The sequence below is a fragment of the Scyliorhinus canicula genome, chromosome 11, assembly GCF_902713615.1.
Source record: "Scyliorhinus canicula chromosome 11, sScyCan1.1, whole genome shotgun sequence".
Classification (NCBI taxonomy): domain Eukaryota; kingdom Metazoa; phylum Chordata; class Chondrichthyes; order Carcharhiniformes; family Scyliorhinidae; genus Scyliorhinus; species Scyliorhinus canicula.
Window position 1 is genome coordinate 165,299,396 of NC_052156.1, and position 23,329 is coordinate 165,322,724.

General features: G+C 47.0%; 1 protein-coding gene across 7 annotated transcripts in view; it reads right to left on the bottom strand.

Moving 5' to 3' along the window:
• Positions 1-23,329, bottom strand: part of frmd4a (FERM domain containing 4A) — a 734,343-nt gene that overhangs the window by 408,953 nt on the left and 302,061 nt on the right. The window lies entirely within an intron of this gene.

A 23,329-nucleotide genomic window follows, 5' to 3' on the forward strand; every position in this document is an offset into this window, starting at 1 on the left:
GGCCATTCAGCCCATCGAGTCTGCACCGGCTCTTGGAAAGAGCACCCTACCCAAGGTCAACAACTCCACCCTATCCCCATTTACACTCGGCATTTACACTGCACTGTAATGTTACAACCACATTGTTATTTCAGAAATATTCGCCTCGAAATATATTTCAATTCCCCATAGCTCTACTCACTGTTGTGATGCTGTGTAGCTTCCGATATGCGTAAGAATACAATACATTGGTTATAAAGAAGAGCTATTTTTCTTGCACAGAATGCCATCCAGGTTCATGGCCAGGACCTGCACAGACCCATTTTCATTCCCTCCCGTATTGCTCAATCACATATCCCCCAGTCTCTTGATGAACAAAGAACTGCCTGTTTGTTTTCTGAATGGCTCAAATAATTTTACACTCATCTGTTCCATCCTAACCTCAGGTGCTTCATTACTCACACTGCATGGTGATTTCTGGCTTCCTGAATATTCCCTGTGGAAAGACCTCCGCCGGATGTCGCTGCCCAGCGATGATTGGCAGAGGGGTGCCCAGCACAAAGTCACGACACGTTCACTGAGACACCAAGAAGCTTCACCATAATGTAATGAAACTCTCTTTCACCCAATAAAGTTTGAGAATCAGCCCCGACGCTTTCTCAACATTTAAATAAAATTAAATCATTTTTCCTGCATTGAACAAGTTTCCAAATGTGTCTTTCTATCGTTATAGTCGCCACAGTCCCAGATGACCATGGGCTGCTTTCCCCTTTAACCTGAGGGTCACCACACCTGAGGTGAGGGGCAAGGTTGAGAAGGCGGGGCCTTCATCAATAACCTCAGCCTGAACAGGAATTGAACCCACGTTGCTGGCCTTGCTCTGCATCACAAACCAGCCGTCCAGCTAACTGAGTTAAACCAACCCCCATTACTACACAGGAGAGCTAGTGGCAGGGTGCTTGTGCACCCTACCCCTCGACCAGAGTCTCCGGGTTCGAATCCAATGCCAGGGACTGGGCTTTCAATGCTGTTCGACAGGCTGATAATCAGCCTGCTTTCCCCATTATTCCCCAAAGGATAAAACAGTGTCTGGGTGTGAAGATACGCTAACAATATCATTACAGTGACAGACACAGAAATGCAATGTATGCACATATTCCATTCCATCAAAAGACGGAAAATCATTCTTTAGGGTATTTCAGCTCTTCACAGTTTCATGCTAAATGGATCCTCAGTGTTTTATATCAGAAAGATCCCTGGATCACACTCATCATGTGACGAGTGGCTGGTTACGTTGGTAACATTAAGACCACAAGGAATTCCTCCTTTATATCCGTCTTTCAGTTGTTACTGATCACATCCTTGACCTCCTGCAATCCATTAGCCAGCCGCTGACATGCCTGCTCTGCACTGTCCAATTCACACGTTATCTCCATGTGAATTCCAATTTCAAACCTAGCCAAAGGGCTTTGGAAAGAAGAAATTCTGAAAAAGGACAGTCATTAAGGGGAGAGGGTCTCAAAAAAAGCAAGAAGGACAAAGACTAATGGAGCACACATAAATCGGCATGTATTCCTGCACAAACCTTTCAGTTACAGGCTCATCTTCGGCGGCAATAAGGGACATGATTTTTTGGTCCATGAACAGATAGTAATTGACCGTGCAGAATTATTTTCTCACCTGGAGAAGGTTAACAGAGCGGATAGAACAACAGCAATCTTAATATTCATTCCGTGTTGGAATAGAGAAACAAGAGGCAGTACAATTCTTTGGTAATGAAATATAGGATTCCTTTTCAGTGTGTGTGTGTTTGTACTGGAAAAGTTGGAGTTAATAAGATTCCAACACGAAAGCAGGGAGATCATTTTCATTAAATGTGCTGCTGCAAAATGCTTTTTGCAGATAAGCAGACAATTGAAATCCAATAAGAGGACATCGATACCGTGCAGAGATTCTACAGCTTAATATTAAAAACCAGGTTCAGCGTTAAGTATTACTGAAGGTGAGAAATCTGAAACTGACCGAAAATCTGAGATCATAATCTGCAAAACCAATGTGCAGCGAATGATTAAAGAAATCCGTGTTACACACCTATTCCATATTGTAGCTACAGTTCCTCAGGAAGTCTGTCTCACTGCTAATTCTTTTCATGTAGGAACTGCTCTCAGAATTCTGCTCCCTTTAAAAGCCCTTAAACTTACAGATCTGCTGTATAAGTACATCCCTGCCGTACAGTACAGTATGCACCCTGAAATCTTTGAGACTCTGCCACATCGTGCGACTCATATGAACCCTACCAAGCAGGGTTTTGAGACGAGCGTGACAGGGTCTCGTAAAGCCAGCCACGTAATTAAAGTGCTCCATATATTTGGAGTTGACTTCACTCAGAGAACATTTTGCACTGGCATTGAACTCTCCAAACCTAATTTCTTCCCACGTTCAAAACCGTAATAGCTTCCATCCTCTGTAACTATGTCCGTCCGCTGTCAGCGCATGTTTCAACTCTCATTAGCCCAGGGACAACACACTGCTCCATCCCCTTTCTGCTTAAAATGCCTTTACGGCAGATTCTATTTAAAATGCCTTTACGGCAGATAGCACTTCAAATATCGGCCTTCGGCATTAATCTTTTCAAGCTCTTTCCTATTTAGTTGTCTTATTGAGCTACTAAGGCAAGAGTTTTCCACAACCCATTTCAGAAAGTGAATACCCTTCTTGCTTAATATGTTGTATTGGATATCGGTGACAGGGGCAGCATTAACTGAGGACTACAATATATATTGAATATACTTAAGAGGCAGCTGGATATAGAACTTGGGGCAAATGGGATCAAAGGCTATGGGGAGAAAGCAGGATTAGGCTGTTGAGTTGGATGATCAGCCACGATCGTGATGAATGGCGGAGCAGGCTCGAAGGGCCAAAAGGCCTCCTCCTGCTCCTATCTTCTATGTATCTATGTATGTACAACAACAACTTGCATTGTTATGGTACCTTTAGCATAATAAAATGACCCAAAGCAGAGGCATGATAAAGATACATTTGATACAGAGCCACATCAGGGGATGTTAGAGGAGGTTAACAAGCTTCTTCATAGCTGGTATCTCTGATGGCGGGGATGTTTGAGGAGGTGATAGGGAAGGGGGTGTTACCACAAACCTTGGGGCAGGCATCGATTTCCCTGTTACCCAAGAAAGATAAGGATCTGACGGAGTGTGGGTTGTATAGGCCCATATTACTTGTAAGCGTGGACGCAAAGATATTAGAACATAAGAAAAAAGAACTAGGAGCAGGAGTAGGCCATCTGGCCCCTCGAGCCTGCTCCGCCATTCAATGAGATCATGGCTGATCTTTTGTGGACTCAGCTCCACTTTCCCGCCCAAACACCATAATCCTTAATCCCTTTATTCTTCAAAAAACTATCTATCTTTATCATTCAATGAAGGAGCCTCAACTGCTTCACTGGGCAAGGAATTCCATAGATTCACAACCCTTTGGGTGAAGAAGTTCCTTCCTTTTCGGCACAACATCGTAGGCCGAAGGGCCTGTTCTGTGCTGTATTTTGCTATGTTTTAAACTCAGTCTTAAATCTGCTGTCACCCGCCAGTGGAAACAACCTGCCTGCATCTATCCTATCTATTCCCTTCATATTTTTACATGTTTCCATAAGATTCCCCCGCATCCTTCTAAATTCCAATGAGTACAGTCCCATTCTACTCAACCTGTCCTCATAATCCAACCCCTTCAGCTCTGGGATTAACCTAGTGAATCTCCTCTGCACACCCTCCAGCGCTAGTACATCCTTTCTCAGGTAAGGAAACCAAAACTGAACACAATACTCCAGGTGTGGCCTCACTAACACCTTATACAATTGCAGCCTAACCTCCCTAGTCTTAAACTCCATCCCTCTAGCAATGAAGGACAAAATTCCATTTTCCCTCTTAATCACCTGTTGCACCTGTAAACCAACTTTCTGTGACTCATGCACTAGCACACCCAGGTCTCTCTGCACAGCGGCATGCTTTAATATTTTATTGTTTAAATAATAACCCGTTTGCTGTTATTCCTACCAAAATGGATAACCTCACATTTGCCAACATTGTATTCCATCTGCCAGACCCTAGCCCATTCACTTAACCTATCCAAATCCCTCTGCAGACTTCCAGTACCCTCTGCACTTTTAGCTTTACCACTCATCTTAGTGTCATCTGCAAACTTGGACACATTGCCCTTGGTCCCCAACTCCAAATCACCTATGTAAATTGTGAACAATTGTGGGCCCAACACGGATCCCACTAGCTACTGATCGCCAACCAGAGAAACACCCATTAATCCCCACTCTTTGCTTTCTAATAATTAACCAATCCTCTATCCATGCTACTACTTTACCCTTAATGCCATGCATCTTTATCTTATGCAGCAACCTTTTGTGTGGCACCTTGTCAAAGGCTTTCTGGAAATCCAGATATACCACATCCATTGGCTCCCCGTTATCTACTGCACTGGTAATGTCCTCAAAAAATTCCACTAAATTAGTTAGGCACGACCTGCCCTTTATGAACCCATGCTGCGTCTGCCCAATGGGACAATTTCTATCCAGATGCCTCGCTATTTCTTCCTTGATGATAGATTCCAGCATCTTCCCTACTACCGAAGTTAAGCTCACTGGCCTATAATTATCCACTTTCTGCCTACCTCCTTTTTTAAACAGTGGTGTCACATTTGCTAATTTCCAATCCGCCGGGACCACCCCAGAGTCTAGTGAATTTTGGTAAATTATCACTAGTGCATCTGCAATTTCCCTAGCCATCTCTTTTAGCACTTCGGGATGCATTCCATCAGAGCCAGGAGACTTGTCTACCTTTAGCCCCATTAGCTTGCCCATCACTACCTCCTTAGTGATAACAATCATTCCAAGGTCCTCACCTGTCATAGCCTCATTTCCATCAGTCACTGGCATGTTATTTGTGTCTTCCACTGTGAAGACCGACCCAAAAAACCTGTTCAGTTCCTCAGCCATTTCCTCATCTCCCATTATTAAATCTCCCTTCTCATCCTCTAAAGGACCAATATTTACCTTAGCCATTCTTTTTTTGTTTTATATATTGATAGAAGCTTTTACTATCTGTTTTTATATTCTGAGCAAGTTTACTCTCATAATCTACCTTACTCTTCTTTATAGCTTTTTTAGTTGTTCCCTGAAGATTTCCCAGTCCTCTAGTCTCCCACTAATTTTTGCCACTTTGTATGCTTTTTCCTTCAATTTGATACTCTCCCTTATTTCCTCAGATATCCACGGTTGATTTTCCCTTTCTATGGTCCTTCCTTTTTGTTGGTATAAACCTTTGCTGAGCACTGTGAAAAATCGCTTGGAAGGTTCTCCATTGTTCCTCAACTGTTTCACCATAAAGTCCTTGCTCCCAGTCTACCTTAGCGAGCTCTTCTCTCATCCCATTGTAATCTCCTTTGTTTAAGCACAAAACACTAGTGTTTGATTTTACCTTCTCACCCTCCATCTGTATTTTAAATTCCACCATATTGTGATCGCTCCCTCCGAGAGGATCCCTAACTATGAGATCATTAATCAATCCTGTCTCATTACACAGGACAAGATCTAGGACCGCTTGTTCCCTCGTAGGTTCCATTACATACTGTTCTAGGAAATTATCGCGAATACATTCTATAAACTCCTCCTCAGGGGCTTTTCACAGTAACTTCATTGAAGCCTACTCGTGACAATCAGCGATTTTCGTTTCATTTCATTTCAAGGCTGCCTTGACCGACCTGGTTAAACCAATCGACATGTAAATTAAAATCCCCCATGATAACTCTGTACCATTTCTACATGCATCCGTTATTTCTTTGTTTATTTCCTGCCCCACCATAATGTTACTATTTGGTGGCCTATAGACTACTCCTATCAGTGACTTTTTTGCCTTACTATTCCTGATTTCCACTCAAATGGATTCAACCTTATCCTCCATAGCACCGATATCATCCCTAACTATTGCCCGGATGTCATCCTTAAATAACAGAGCAACACCACCTCCCTTACCATCCACTCTGTCCTCCTGTATAGTTTGATACCCTCGGATATTTAACTCCTAGTCGTGACCATCCTTTAACCATGTTTCAGTAATGGCCACTAAATCATAGTCAGAATACTACGAGCATTCAGGTAAAGTATATTTATGTTGGCTTTTATACCTCTGATTTGAATCTTAACACCTTGATCAGTAACCTCTCCTAAGTTATTTTTCCTCTTAACTTTTCTCCTAATTTTCCTTGTCGTTGAACCCATATCTTCATGTAACAACCTGCCGCCTCGTTTTCCATTTATGTTTTTGCTTCCAGTTTTATTCCTTTTAGTATTGCTGGGCCTATTCACTGAGCTCCCCTCAGTCACTGTACCTTGTACTGTCGCTCTTTTTGATTTTTAACTATGGCTTCTCTGCCTTACACTTTCCCCCTTACTGCATTTTGTTTCTGTCCCTGTTTTACTACCTTCCGACTTCCTGCATCGGTTCCCATCCCCAACCGCTCTAGCAAATAGCCCCCCTAGGACATGAGTTCCAGTCCTGCCCAGGTGTAATCCGTCCAGTTTGTGCAGGTCCCACCTCCCCCAGAACCAGTCCCAGGAATCTGAAACCCTCCCCCTGACACCACCCCTTCAGCCACGTATTCATCCAATATATCCTGTCATTTCTACTCTGACTAGCACGTGGCACCGGTAGTAATCCTGAGGGCACTACCTTCGAGGTCCTGGGAAGGTTGGGGGAGAAGGGTTGCATGTGTTAATGGTGACTATGGGTGATTCCCGATTCCTCTTTGTCATTTGTTTATCTTAACATGCGGGCGAATGTTTGGGGGTTTGGTGGGAGGATGGGATCATTGTTATTGATATGGGGATTAACATTACATTTGTTACTGATTATTATTTATTGTTGGGTGTAAATTTGGGAGAATATGTGAAAAAGGAAGAGAAGAAAAAAATATTTTTTAAAAAACAAGCATCGGCATAGAATCATAGAATTTAGTGCAGAAGGAGGCCATTTGGTCCATCGAGTCTGTACCAGCCCTTCTAAAGAGCACTCTACTCAAGCCCACGTATCTACTCTATCCCTGTAACCCAGTAACCCCCACTTAACCTTTTTTGGACACTAAGGGCAATTTAGCATGGCCAATCCACCTAACCTGCACATTTTTGGACTGTGGAGGAAACCGGAGCACCCGGAGGAAACCCACGCAGACACGGGGAGAACATGCAGACTCCGCACAGACAGTGACCCAAGGCGGGAATTGAACCTGGGATCCTGGAGCTGTGAAACAACAGTGCTAACGACTATGCTACCATGGTGCCCTAACTTTAAAAGTACAATTTGGATAACGTGGTCTGGATTTCGGAATGCAAACCGCTAAGGGTCAGCATAATTATGAGAGAAGATCTTACGGAGTATTTTTGGATGTGGAGTCTGGAAACTGGTGTGACAGTCATATGGGGGGATTCTGAGGAGAAATCCACAAAGATTCACTTGGGGTTAAGAGTGGGGAGTGTCTTTACTCACAGTCATCTTGCGTGATTAAAAGATACTTTTTGTGACCTTTGTAGATTAAGATGTACTTTATCATCCATGTTAATCCTAAAACCCGTGTCTAATTGTTAATCTAAGGGTGAAATAAAGGAGTATTGTATCATAATCTAATTCTTCCATATTTAATAAATGATTTTTTTTGCTGTTAAAACTAATTTGCTATCCCGTGGTCTGTTCAGCCACTTTTTTATAAAAAAAAGTAAAAGTTACAGTCTTCTGAGCCAGGGTTTCATTCTGCGATCTTCCTGTCCAGTTATAACACCAACTGGGATGGTAACATATCTCTTTTGCGGATTTCCCTGGTTGTTTTAAATGGAGTTAAACTGAATTAATGCTGGCACTCAATAAACATTCCATGTCTTCAGCTGGTGAGTAGATTTGTCAATTTCAAATTGCAGCAGCCAGCCATTGGATACCGGCAGGGGCTGAGCCTATCGGGAGGTGAGTGGTAAGTTTAAATTACTTACCTTTGCAGGGAACAGGAAGTTTGTCCCGTGGACTTCTGGGAAGGTTTACCCCTCCCTAGTTAATAAATTCTGGTGGAGAGGAAACCCGAGACACTACACGTGTAGTGTCTCCCACCCGCCCTCCTCCTCTAACCTAATAATAAGACCCATTGGGGTGAGCAGGTGAGTGCCTTATTACATTATTATTTCTCTTTTTCTTATTTGTTAACCAGAACTAGGTTGGAAAAGACTATAGCAGAGGTCTCCAAGTTTTTTTTAACTGAAATTTATACAAAGTAATAAATTAATTAACTAATCAGAGATGGCTGGGCAGGTGATGTGCTGTAGCTGTATGATGTGGGAGCTGGCTGTTCCCCTTGTGAATGGCAATGACCACATCTGCAGCAAGTGTTGGTTGCTGGAAGATCTCCGGCTCAGAATTGATGATCTGGAGTCTGAGCTTCAAACACTGCGGCACATCCGGGAGGGGGAGAGTTACCTGGACACTTTGTTTCAGGAGGCAGTCACACCTGGGAGATTAAGTAATTCACATTCAGTAACTGATCAGGGACATCAGAGTGTGACTGTAAGTGAGGCAGGCAGAGGGAACCTGAGTTCAGGAGTGCAGGAGCCTCAGCCCTTGACCTTGTCCAACAGGTATGAGACTCTTGCTCCCTGTATGGATGAGGAAAGGGGCTCTGGACAGGATGAGCCAACTGACCACGGTACCATGGTGCAGAAGGCCATTCAAGAGGGGGGAGTAAAAAGACAAGTAGTTGTTATAGGGGATTCTATAATTAGGGGGACAGATAGTATCCTATGCAAGCCGGATCGGGAGTCTCGCATGGTGTGTTGCCTGCCCGGTGCCAGGGTGCGGGACATCTCTGACCGGCTTGAAAGGATACTGGAGCGGGAGGGGGAGGATCCAGTTGTTGTGGTCCACGTTGGGACTAACAACATAGGTAAAGCTAGGGTGGAGGACCTGTTCGGGGACTATCAAGCACTAGGAAGAAAATTGAAGTACAGGTCCTCAAGGGTCATAATCTCTGGATTACTGCCCGAGCCACGTGCCAATTGGCATAGGGATAGGAAAATTAGGGAAGTAAACACGTGGCTAAGGGATTGGTGTGGGAAAGAGGGATTCCACTTCATGGGACATTGGCATCAGTTTTGGAACCGGGGGGATCTGTACCGTTGGGACGGTCTCCACCTGAACCGATCTGGAACCAGTGTTCTAGCGAAGAGGATAAATAGGGTGGTCAGTAGGACTTTAAACTTCTGAGTTGGGGGGAAGGGAAAGTGAAAGCGACAGGGAGCAGGGAGTTAAATGGCAAGATACGCAGGAGGATAACATGTAGGCAGGTGGATTTAAGCTTGAGGCAGACTAGGAATGCAACAAAAAGGAAGGATAACTTTGGACATCTTAGGACTTCCAATATCTGTACTGATAAGAAAGTTAACATTAAGGCACTTTACCTGAATGCTCGTAGCATTTGTAACAAAGTAGATGAACTAATGGCACAGATCATCGTGAATGATTATGATGTGGTAGGCATCACAGAGACATGGCTGCAGGGGGTTCAGGACTGGCAGTTAAACATCCAAGGATATACAACCTATCGAAAAGACAGGGAGGTGGGCCGAGGGGGTGGGGTTGCCTTGTTAGTTAAGAACAAAATTAAATCTATGGCACTAAACGACATAGGGTCGGATGATGTGGAGTCTGTGTGGGTAGAATTGAGGAACCACAAAGGCAAAAAAACCATAATGGGAGTTATGTACAGACCGCCTAACAGTGGTCAGGACCAGGGGCGCAACATGTACCGGGAAATAGAAAAGGCATGTCAGAAAGGCAAGGTCACAGTGATCATGGGGGACTTCAATATGCAGGTGGATTGGGTAAATAATGTAGCCAGTGGATCCAAAGAAAAGGAATTCATGGAATGCTTACAAGATGGCTTTTTGGAACAGCTTGTCATGGAGCCCACAAGGGAGCAGGCTATTCTGGACCTAGTGCTATGTAATGAACCAGACTTTATTAAAGATCTTAAAGTAAGGGAACACTTAGGAAGCAGCGATCATAATATGGTTGAGTTCAGTCTGCAGTTTGAAAGAGAGAAGGCAAAATCGGATGTAATGGTGTTACAGTTAAATAAAGGTAATTACGAGGGCATGAGAGAGGAACTGGTGAAAATCAACTGGAAGCAGACCCTAGCAGGGAAGACAGTAGAGCAAAAATGGCAGGAGTTTGTATGCATAATTGAGGACACTGTACAGAGGTTCATCCCCAAGAAAAGAAAGATTATCCAGGGAGGGATTAGACAGCCATGGCTGACAAAGGAGGTCAGGAAATGTATCAAAGAAAAAGAGAGATCCTATAAAGTGGCCAAAAGCACCGGGAAATCAGAAGATTGGGAAGGCTACAAAAACAAACAGAGGTTAACAAAGAGACAAATAAGGAAGGAGAGGATCAAATATGAAGGCAGGCTAGCCAGTAATATAAGAAATGATAGTAAAAGTTTCTTTCAATACATAAGAAACAAACGTCAGGCCAAAGTAGACATTGGGCCAATTCAAACTGATTCTGGAAGGCTAGTGATGGGAGATGAGGAAATGGCTGGAGAACTTAATAAGTACTTTGCGTCTGTCTTCACAGTGGAAGACGTTAGTAATATCCCAAAAATTATAAAGGGTCAGGGGGCTGAGTTGAGTATGGTTGCCATTACAAAAGAGATGGTGCTAAAAAAGCTAAAAGGTCTTAAAATTGACAAATCTCCTGGCCCCGATGGGCTACATCCTAGAGTTCTGAGGGAGGTGGCTGAAGAAATAGCGGAAGCGTTGGTTGAGATCTTTCAAAAATCACTGGAGTCAGGGAAAGTCCCGGACGATTGGAAGATCGCTGTTGTAACCCCCTTGTTCAAGAAAGGATCAAGACAAAAGATGGAAAATTATAGGCCAATTAGCCTAACCTCGGTTGTTGGTAAAATTCTAGAATCGATCGTTAAGGATGAGATTTCTAATTTCTTGGAAGAGCAGGGTCGGATTAGAACAAGTCAACATGGATTTAGTAAGGGGAGGTCGTGCCTGACGAACCTGTTAGAATTCTTTGAGGAGGTGACAAGTAGGTTAGACCAGGGAAACCCAGTGGATGTGGTCTATCTGGATTTCCAAAAGGCCTTTGATAAGGTGCCACACAGGAGGCTGCTGAGTAAGGTGAGGGCCCATGGTGTTCGAGGTGAGCTACTGGCATGGGTTGAGGATTGGCTGTCTGACAGAAGGCAGAGAGTTGGGATAAAAGGTTCTTTTTCGGAATGGCAGCCGGTGACCAGCGGTGTCCCACAGGGTTCAGTGTTGGGGCCGCAGCTGTTCACCATATATATTAATGATCTGGATGAAGGGACTGGGGGCATTCTAGCGAAGTTTGCTGATGATACGAAGTTAGGTGGTCAGGCAGGTAGTGCTGAGGAAGTGGGGAGGCTGCAGAAGGATCTAGACAGTTTGGGAGAGTGGTGCAGGAAATGGCTGATGCATTTCAACGTGAGAAAATGTGAGGTCTTGCACTTTGGAAAAAAGAATCCAAGCATAGACTACTTTCTAAACGGTGAGAAAATTCATAATGCCAAAGTACAAAGGGATCTGGGAGTGCTAGTCGAGGATTCCCTAAAGGTAAACATGCAGGTTGAATCCGTGATTAAGAAAGCGAATGCTATGTTGTCATTTATCTCAAGAGGGTTGGAATATAAAAGCAGCGATGTGCTACTGAGCCTTTATAAGGCTCTGGTTAGGCCCCATTTGGAGTACTGTGTCCAGTTTTGGGCCCCACATCTCAGGAAGGACATACTGGCACTGGAGCGTGTCCAGCGGAGATTCACACGGATGATCCCTGGAATGGCGGGTCTAGCATATGAGGAACGGCTGGCGTTCCTGGGATTGTATTCATTGGAGTTCAGAAGGTTAAGGGGAGATCTAATAGAAACTTACAAGATAATACATGGCTTAGAAAGGATGGACGCAAAGAAACTGTTTCCGTTAGGCGAGGAGTCGAGGACCCGTGGGCACAGCCTTAGAATTAGAGGGGGTAAATTCAAAACAGAAATGCGGAGACATTTCTTCAGCCAGAGAGTGGTGGGCCTGTGGAATTCATTGCCGCAGAGTGCAGTGGAGGCCGGGACGCTAAATGGCTTCAAGGCAGAGATAGATAAATTCTTGATGTCGCGAGGAATTAAGGGCTATGGGGAGAATGCTGGGAGGTGGAGTTGAAATGCCCATCAGCCATGATTGAATGGCGGAGTGGACTCGATGGGCCGAATGGCCTTACTTCCACTCCTATGTCTTATGGTCTTATGGTCTATTTTAAACTGACCACGGCAGATAATCTGGGAATTCCACACCCCTACCCCATGAAGGAAGACAACGCAGAGGCAAAGCAGACGGCAACTCTCCCCTGTCACTCTCATTGTTTGATTTCTGGCGCCCAGCCCCTCCACCCCAGGGAGCGCCCAGCCCCTCCACCCCAGGGAGTGCACAGCCCCTCCACCCCAGGGAGCGCCCAGCCCCTCCACCCCAGGGAGTGCACAGCCCCTCCACCCCAGGGAGCGCCCAGCCCCTCCACCCCAGGGAGCGCCCAGCCCCTCCACCCCAGGGAGCGCCCAGCCCCTCCACCCCAGGGAGTGCACAGCCCCTCCACCCCAGGGAGCGCCCAGCCCCTCCACCCCAGGGAGCGCCCAGCCCCTCCACCCCAGGGAGCGCCCAGCCCCTCAACCCCAGGGAGCGCCCAGCCCCTCCACCCCAGGGAGCGCCCAGCCCCTCCACCCCAGGGAGCGCACAGCCCCTCCACCCCAGGGAGCGCCCAGCCCCTCCACCCCAGGGAGCGCACAGCCCCTCCACCCCAGGGAGCGCACAGCCCCTCCACCCCAGGCAGCGCACAGCCCCTCCACCCCAGGGAGCGCACAGCCCCTCCACCCCAGGGAGCGCCCAGCCCCTCCACCCCAGGGAGCGCACAGCCCCTCCACCCCAGGGAGCGCACAGCCCCTCCACCCCAGGGAGCGCACAGCCCCTCCACCCCAGGGAGCGCCCAGCCCCTCCACCCCAGGGAGCGCCCAGCCCCTCCACCCCAGGCAGCGCACAGCCCCTCCACCCCAGGCAGCGCACAGCCCCTCCACCCCAGGGAGCGCACAGCCCCTCCACCCCAGGGAGCGCACAGCCCCTCCACCCCAGGGAGCGCACAGCCCCTCCACCCCAGGGAGCGCCCAGCCCCTCCACCCCAGGGAGCGCACAGCCCCTCCACCCCAGGGAGCGCCCAGCCCCTCCACCCCAGGGAGCGCACAGCCCCTCCACCCCAGGGAGCGCACAGCCCCTCCACCCCAGGGAGCGCACAGCCCCTCCACCCCAGGGAGCGCACAGCCCCTCCACCCCAGGGAGCGCACAGCCCCTCCACCCCAGGGAGCGCCCAGCCCCTCCACCCCAGGGAGCGCCCAGGCCCTCCACCCCAGGGAGCGCCCAGCCCCTCCACCCCAGGGAGCGCACAGCCCCTCCACCCCAGGGAGCGCACAACCACCCACCCCAGCGCCCACCTCATTAATGCAGAAGGATAAACTTCAGAGAACATAGAACATACAGTGCAGAAGGAGGCCATTTGGCCCATCGAGTCTGCGCCGACCCACTTAAGCCCTCACTTCCACCCTGTCCCCGTAACCCAATAACCCCATCTAACCTTTTTTGGTCACTAAGGGCAATTTATCATGGCCAATCCAATTGACTCCTGCCGAAGTCAATGGTTCGATGCATTTTCCGATACAGCCCCACCGCATCCGGGCAGTAAATTCCCACCCTGAGGTTGCTGACTTTGCTGAAACGCCTTTATCGTGTACAGCTTGGAATCGTTGGCCATCTGAATTTAAATTGAAAGGTGCAGATTTTGAGAGTTTACTTACAGACAACAAACCTTCTCAACGATGGTGCAAACAAAGAAACTAAATCCAAACAACAATTGCACTGTTCATAATGCTGCCTCCTGGCCAGAATGAACTGTGTGTCTGCCCACGGCGAGATATATCTTTTTAAACTCTTAAAACCCAGCACGGGCTTCCTTTCAGTAAAAGAATACTTGGACATGTTTGGCAGAGGCTGCACCGTGTTATAAATGCAGCCTTAACCTGGAGGCGTAGCCAGCCAACAGACTTCTGGTAATAGCTGAACTTCCCCACCTGATAAATACCCCGGGAGATACACCACGGTTTCAGAAGCAGCTGCACTGCGCGGAGATGGCCAAAGCGGCAATTCCGAAGGGCTCGGGCCGTAACATTCCAGACTAGACTGTCCCAGTTATACAGCAAATCCTCGAAACTGAGCAGAACTGTAGCCATTGGATTGGTATCTGAAGCCTCCTTCAGTTCAACCCGATTCTCTTGAGTGTCGCTCCCCAGTCAATCCTGTAAATTGAAAATGACACTCGAGTGGTTTCTTTTACTCCCCACTCAATCTCTGGAGCCAAAGGAAAAGGGCTGCAGCGAACATCAACTTTTCTCCTTTCCCATAAGGAGTGTTCCTCGGAGCCCCCACTGGCTACCACCCCCCCACAAGGCAGGACCAAACCCAAGATCAATTTCAGCCACCAGGTCCAACAATGCGAATCCGGCTGTTACAGATTATTAAGTGCCTTGCGAGCCTCTCATGACAAATAAAAGGCCACTCCCCGTATTCACTCTGTTTCTCGAATGGGAATAAACGACGTACGAAAGAAAAAGGAACACACACAACTTCAGCTGGATCGCTCAGCTGCCAGAACTCTGTCCCGGGAAAAATTAACTCTCGCTGTTGTTTTACTGCCAACAGTCCCCTGACATTCCACTTCACTATTTAGGGTCAATGGCGCCAAGCACTGTATAGAAGCGGGGCCCCACAAAAACACAGAAGCGAAGCAGAGATTGCAGACTTCAAACTACTCGCCAATTTGCATCTGAGAATAATAACTTTTCAACACAACCATAAAATGCTATATTGCTCCCACCATTAATACACTGCAGCCCCGTTGCTGGAGTTAATTCCTTCTTAATTGCATTCTGCAATCATTCTCTTCCTGTTGTGATAGAAACTGTTGTCCAATCACATGCTTTGAGATATCGGCCATTAAATCTTACATGGAAGCCGTTCCTAAACACGGCCATTGATTACATGAATTAAGATAACTGGAAGTTTAATCCAAACTATTGTTTCATCCATTTTCATTTGTTGCAGTGCCGACCTTCACGCACATGATTTACATTTTTACATAAAAGTAAAGCACATCTGTCCATAAAACAGCCTGTATTCTCTGGTGATAAAGTCGCAGTGAATTGTCAAACTGTCACACCCCAGAGAGCATATACATTTGATGTTGCACAGCGTACGTGCACTGCTTACTGAAGGGTTTCATCATTTTGCTTTGAACCATTTCTGATTGCCAATTAAAACTCGAATCTTCTTCCCAGTGTTTATCTGTCTCGAGGCGGGGTTTTGCAGACACCCCCGCCGTGTGTTTCACGGCTGCGGAGTCGGCTCCCCATTGGACTGCTTCGGGATCTTCTGGTCCCTCCGTTGACAACCGGGTTTCCCGTTGACAGCACTCCCACGTCGCCAGGATCTCTGCAGCAATCGGCAGGCCCGGGTAATCTCCCCCCCCCCCCCCCAGACGTGAACGACCGGGAAATTTCCAGCCGTTAATTCTACCGGCAGTATCGAAAAATGAAAAAAAACTCCCATTTCTGCAGAGCTTTAATAAACTAAAGGACATCCCAAAGTGTAGTTGCTGTTGCAGTGTAGGGAATGTATCAGCCAATATGCTCACAGCAACCTCACATAAACAAAAAGGCAAAATCAACAGATAATTGATTTTGTTATACTGGCTCAAAAGACAACTAATACTGGTTCAACTGTTAAGTTTTAAATCTGAGATTCCTAGATATTTGTTAGCCAATGATCTGGGGCAATAACAGGTGGATGGAATTAGGCCACAAACCAGCTAGGATCCATTTAATGGCCCCCCTCCTGTTCCAATGTTTGTCGGTGTAATGTCCTCGTTATTGTGCATCTTTCGATAAGTGTTTCATGCTCGGGATGATTTTGACACAAGACATGTCATACTCATTGATTATCAATTCAAGAGATCTTCCGATTTTCAAGTCAATGAATATAAATCTACACCTCCCCCCCGCCGCACTATCCTCCAATATCAAAATTAGCTTCAGCTAAGTCCGAGAGGAATTACTGGGACAATTTATATTCACATCTCAGACGCAAATCATCATTACACTAAATGGAAGCACTAATCTTCCAAATCGTAGTTTCAACTTTGACAGAATTCTTGTGTTTTGCGTTTACATCCTGCTGTCATTTTCACACATGGGAAACCTTAGAGCAAATTGACCTCACAGACTAACTACTCAAGCTGAGCAGCTAAGATCAGTGTCTACGGATTTTCTCAACATCTCACATTTTTCTAGTACTTCTGAAGCCACAAGGCCCTCTGATACAAACAAACAACCCAACCTTCTGCTCCGAAGGTCATTTAAAACTGTTCCGACCACACTGTTCTCAGTTTTCTCCCAAACCCTCAGCGACGTCAAGCCACACAGCTATTTCCAGATGCCCTTCCCAGTTACAGATGTCAGCTCACAAATATTTTCCATTAATTTTGCAAGGAAATAAGAGTTAAGGGTTAGCAGCTATTTGCAAACAAAATTATTTTTAGACAGAATAAAATCTTCACAAGAAGAGAGCGACCAATACAGAAGAACGGATATACAACTGAATTCCTGAATTGATGTCTCAACAAAGAACTGTCATTACTTTTGGCACCTGAAAGGTGACCTATCAAAATGTGTTTATTATTCTTAAGCTATTAACAAGGACGTAAGAATTATGAAGAATTATTTGATAATGTTTGGAGACATGGATCTCAGGGCAGCACTTTCCTCATTTAGATTCACCGACAGGAGCCAGTCAGCTGGCCTCCAGGGTTTGACGTGGAGACCTGACTGTGGAGATTGAGGAAATGGCCGCTGCCTTGAGTTTGTGTAACACGCGGTGCGTTCACAGGTTCAGTTGTGATGCCCCAGTGTGGGTAAGTGACCACCTGGGTCCACGCATATTCAAGAATCTGGGTGAGATGCCAAAGTCACAAGGTGGAATTCGACCTCAGTTCACCTCGGGTCAATGCACCAGATGGGATGGCAGAGGATGGAATACCTGTTCACCATCCCACCTTTACCAGCGCTGGGTAGGTTTTGGGAAACCCCCATGCCCTGAGGCCAATTCATTTCTGTTTAAGGGTCTCTTGCCACCATTGCTGGAATTTTAACAGCAACCGGGAGGGATTCGCCACCTGGGGGCCTCCTGCGGTTCTGGGGGTGGTTTCATCTTGATTGAAAACCTTATACCCTTTGGAGGGTCCGACTGCATGGGCAACCCACGTGAGCTAGACCCCCGTTCTCATAATCAACCCCATCCCTCCCCTGTGGCACCCACTTCCTGTTTACGGCAGGAAGTGAGCAATCAATCCACTCGCAGGAGGCAGCTCTCTCATTTACAAATTCGAATGTGCAGACGTATAAATATGAGATGCTGTTGTTGTACGAAAATGTGAGTAATGCATTTTGGTAGGTCTAACATAGAGGGGAGATATACCGTAAATGGCGAAACTCTTAGGAATATAGAATAATCCTTTCCTGCTTCACACCAATTACAACTCCACATTCCTCATTAGAAAAAACCCCAGCTCCCTGCATTTGTATAGCACCTAGTAATGCAATAAAACATCCCAAGAGGCTTCACAGGAGCATTATCAAACAGAATCTGATGTCACACCACAGAGCGCGATATTATGTCGGGCAAGAGGAAGATTCCTTAGGGAGAGGAGAGAGCTAGAAGGACAAAGATTTAGGGAGGGAGTTCCAGAGTTAGAACCCAGGTAGCAGGAAGGACAACCATGGATGGAGGAGCAAATAAGATCAGGGATGTACCTCATGGAAGTGGTTGAGGGTAGGCTAGCTATTTGGCTATAGTGGTTTCGGAGGCTGGTCCAGTCCTTCTTAAGGCCCACATGAGAACGGGCATGAGAAGTCCTTGGTGGGTCGGATCAAGGAAAACCCCAAGGCTTTTTACTCTTATGTGAGAAATAAAATAATGACCAGGGTGAGGGTAGGGCCGGTCAAGGGCAGTAGTGGGAACTTGTGCATGGAGTCAGAAGAAATAAGAGAGGCATTGAATGAATACTTTTCTTCAGTGTTCACCAAGGAGAGGGGCCATGTTTTTGAGGATGAGAGTGTGATACAGGCGGGTCGGCTGGAGGAGGTAGATGTTCTGGGGAAGGATGTATTAGCAATTTTGAAAAACCTGAGGGTCGGCAAGTCCCCTGGGCCAGATGGGATATATCCAAGGATTCTTTAGGAAGTTAGTGATGAGATTGCAGAGCCTTTGGCTTTGATCTTTGGGCCCTCACGGTCCACGGGGATAGTGCCAGAGGACTGGAGAGTGGCGAATGTTGTTCCTCTGTTTAAGAAAGGGAATAGGAATGACCCTGGTAATTGTAGGCCAGTTAGTCTTACTTCGGTGGTCGGTAAGTTAATGGAAAAGGTCCTGAAGGATAGGATTTATGACCATTTGGAAAGATGCAGCTTAATCCGGGATAGTCAACACGGATTCGTGAAGGGTAAGTCTTGCCTCACAAATTTGATTGAATTCTTTGAGGTGGTAACTAAGTGTGTAGATGAAGGTAGAGCAGTTGATGTCGTATACATGGATTTTAGTAAGGTGTTTGATAAGGTTCCCCATGGTCGACTTATGAAGAAAGTAAGGAGGTGTGGGATAGAGGGAAATTTGGCCAATTGGATAAGTAACTGGCTATCACATAGAAGACAGAGGGTGGTGGTGGATGGAAAATTTTCAGACTGGAGACCAGTTACCAGCGGTGTACCACAGGGATCAGTGCTGGGTCCTCTGCTATTTGTGATTTTTATCAATGACTTGGAGGAGGTGGCTGACGGGTGGGTCAGTAAATTTGCTGATGACACCAAGATTGGTGGAGTAGTGGATGAGGTGGAGGGCTGTTGTAGGCTGCAAAGAGACATTGATAGGATGCAGAGCTGGGCCGAAAAATGGCAGATGGAGTTTAACCATGATAAGTGCGAGGTGATTCATTTTGGTAGAAAAAATTTGAATGCGGATTACAGGGTCAACGGCAGGGTTCTGAGGAATGTGGAGGAACAGAGAGATCTTGGGGTTCATGTCCACAGATCTCTGAAGGTTGCCACTCAAGTGGATAGAGCCGTGAAGAAGGCCTATAGTGTGTTAGTGTTTATTAACAGGGGGCTTGAGTTTAAGAGCCGCGGGGTTATGCTGCAACTATACATGACCCTGGTGAAACCACATTTGGAGTATTGTGAGCAGTTCTGGTCACCTCATTATAGGAAGGATGTGGAAGCATTGGAAAGGGTGCAAAGGAGATTTACCAGGATGCTGCCTGGTTTGCAGGATAGGTCTTATGAGGAAAGGTTGAGGGAGCTAGGGCTTTTCTCTTTGGAGTGGAGGAGGATGCGAGGCGACTTAATAGAGGTTTATAAGATGTTGAGGGGGATAGATAGAGTGGACGTTCAGAGACTATTTCCTCGGGTGGATGTAGCTGTTACAGAGGGGCATAACTATAAGATTCAGGGTGGGAGATATAGGAGGGATGTCCGAAGTTAGTTCTTTACTCAGAGAGTGGTTAGGGTGTGGAATGGACTGCCTGCTGTGATAGTGGAGTCGGACACTTTGGGAACTTTCAAGCGGTTATTGGATAGGCACATGGAGCTCACCAGAATGACAGGGAGTGGGATAGCTTGATCTTGGTTTCGGACATTGCTCGGCACAACATCGAGGGCCGAAGGGTCTGTTCTGTGTTCTATACCAAAACCTTTCTGCAAAATTCACCGGATATTGATCAGGAATGGGAACCAGGGAATGGTTTGTTGTCTTCATGAGCACGAGAACAGTATGTTAGAGTGACTGACTGACAGCAACTAGCCCAGCACAGAACTTAGGTTGAACTTTGAACCTTGCTGTTGCTTGTGGCTTTGTGCCGGGGGAGCTCCTCCCCCTTCCCACTGAGTCACCGACTGACCTGATTTTGTTTCAAATTATTTAAACCCAATGTTGAAAAGACAGAGAGACACTAAGAGAAAGTGAAGATCGATAATATGGACAGTTAATTGTCTGTATTCATTTGTTGGGTCATTTAAATGCCAGCTGACAACATCATGCTGCCCCTGTATCTGAGACGCTGTATCTGAGACCCTGTATCTGAGACGCTGTATCTGAGACGCTGTATCTGAGACGCTGTGTCTGAGACGCTGTATCTGAGACGCTGTATCTGAGACGCTGTGTCTGAAACGCTGTATCTGAGACGCTGTATCTGAGACGCTGTATCTGAGACGCTGTATCTGAGATGCTGTATCTGAGACGCTGTATCTGAGACGCTGTATCTGAGACGCTGTGTCTGAGACGCTGTATCTGAGACGCTGTATCTGAGACGCTGTGTCTGAAACGCTGTATCTGAGACGCTGTATCTGAGACGCTGTATCTGAGACGCTGTATCTGAGACCCAGTATCTGAGACGCTGTATCTGAGACGCTGTATCTGAGACGCTGTATCTGAGACGCTGTGTCTGAGACGCTGTATCTGAGACGCTGTATCTGAGACGCTGTATCTGAGACGCTGTATCTGAGACGCTGTATCTGAGACGCTGTATCTGAGACGCTGTATCTGAGACGCTGTATCTGAGACGCTGAATCTGAGACCCTGTATCTGAGACGCTGTATCTGAGACGCTGTATCTGAGACGCTGTATCTGAGACGCTGTATCTGAGACGCTGTATCTGCGACGCTGTATCTGAGACGCTGTATCTGAGACGCTGAATCTGAGACCCTGTATCTGAGATGCTGTATCTGAGACGCTGTATCTGAGACGCTGTATCTGAGACCCTGTATCTGAGACGCTGTATCTGAGACGCTGTATCTGAGACGCTGTATCTGAGACCCTGTATCTGAGACGCTGTGTCTGAGAAGCTGTATCTGAGACGCTGTATCTGAGACGCTGTATCTGAGACGCTGTATCTGAGACGCTGTATCTGAGACGCTGTGTCTGAGAAGCTGTATCTGAGACGCTGTATCTGAGACGCTGTATCTGAGACGCTGTATCTGAGACGCTGTATCTGAGACGCTGTATCTGAGACGCTGTATCTGAGACGCTGTGACAGAGACGCTGTATCTGAGACGCTGTATCTGAGACGCTGTATCTGAGACGCTGTATCTGAGACGCTGTATCTGAGACCCTGTATCTGAGACGCTGTGTCAGAGACGCTGTATCTGAGACCCTGTATCTGAGACGCTGTATCTGAGACCCTGTATCTGAGACCCTGTATCTGAGACGCTGTATCTGAGACGCTGTATCTGAGACGCTGTATCTGAGACCCTGTATCTGAGACGCTGTGTCTGAGACCCTGTATCTGAGACGCTGTATCTGAGACGCTGTATCTGAGACGCTGTATCTGAGACCCTGTATCTGAGACGCTGTGTCTGAGAAGCTGTATCTGAGACGCTGTATCTGAGACGCTGTATCTGAGACGCTGTATCTGAGACGCTGTATCTGAGACGCTGTGTCTGAGAAGCTGTATCTGAGACGCTGTGTCTGAGAAGCTGTATCTGAGACGCTGTATCTGAGACGCTGTATCTGAGACGCTGTATCTGAGACGCTGTATCTGAGACGCTGTGACAGAGACGCTGTATCTGAGACGCTGTATCTGAGACGCTGTATCTGAGACGCTGTATCTGAGACGCTGTATCTGAGACCCTGTATCTGAGACGCTGTGTCAGAGACGCTGTATCTGAGACCCTGTATCTGAGACGCTGTATCTGAGACCCTGTATCTGAGACCCTGTATCTGAGACGCTGTATCTGAGACGCTGTATCTGAGACGCTGTATCTGAGACCCTGTGTCTGAGACGCTGTATCTGAGACGCTGTATCTGAGACGCTGTATCTGAGACGCTGTATCTGAGACGCTGTATCTGAGACGCTGTATCTGAGACCCTGTATCTGAGACGCTGTATCTGAGACGCTGTATCTGAGACACTGCGTCCGAGAAGCTGTATCTGAGACGCTGTATCTGAGACGCTGTATCTGAGACGCTGTATCTGAGACGCTGTGTCAGAGACCCTGTATCTGAGACGCTGTATCTGAGACGCTGTATCTGAGACGCTGTGTCAGAGACCCTGTATCTGAGACGCTGTATCTGAGACGCTGTATCTGAGACGCTGTATCTGAGACGCTGTATCTGAGACGCTGTATCTGAGACACTGTATCTGAGACGCTGTATCTGAGGCGCTGTATCTGAGACGCTGTGACAGAGACGCTGTATCTGAGGCGCTGTATCTGAGACGCAGTATCTGAGACGCTGTATCTGAGACGCTGTATCTGAGACGCTGTATCTGAGACGCTGTATCTGAGACGCTGTGACAGAGACGCTGTATCTGAGACGCTGTGTCTGAGACGCTGTATCTGAGACGCTGTATCTGAGACGCTGTATCTGAGACGCTGTATCTGAGACGCTGTATCTGAGACGCTGTATCTGAGACGCTGTATTTGAGACGCTGTATCTGAGACGCTGTATCTGAGACGCTGTATCTGAGACGCTGTATCTGAGACGCTGTATCTGAGACGCTGTATCTGAGACGCTGTATTTGAGACGCTGTATCTGAGACGCTGTATCTGAGACGCTGTATCTGAGACGCTGTATCTGAGATGCTGTATCTGAGACCCTGTATCTGAGACGCTGTGTCTGAGACGCTGTGTCTGAGACGCTATATCTGAGACGCTGTATCTGAGACGCTGTATCTGAGACGCTGTATCTGAGACGCTGTATCTGAGACGCTGTATCTGAGACGCTGTATCTGAGACCCTGTATCTGAGACGCTGTATCTGAGACGCTGTGACAGAGACGCTGTATCTGAGACGCTGTATCTGAGACGCTGTATCTGAGACGCTGTATCTGAGACGCTGTATCTGAGATGGGCAATATCGGAATTGTCACAGGTAACAGCTGGGGATCACTGGACAACAATCTTCTTTCTCACTCACAGAGTTTTAGGTTCACGTTTCTCTCAGGATTCTCTCTAGGTTCCCCAGAGTTGGGATTTGATATCAGAGGCGGGATTCTCCCGAGTCCCCGCGATGGCCCAACGACGGCGTAAAAACCGGCGCCAACCACTCCGGCGTTTCGCGGAATCCTCCGCGTTTGATAATGT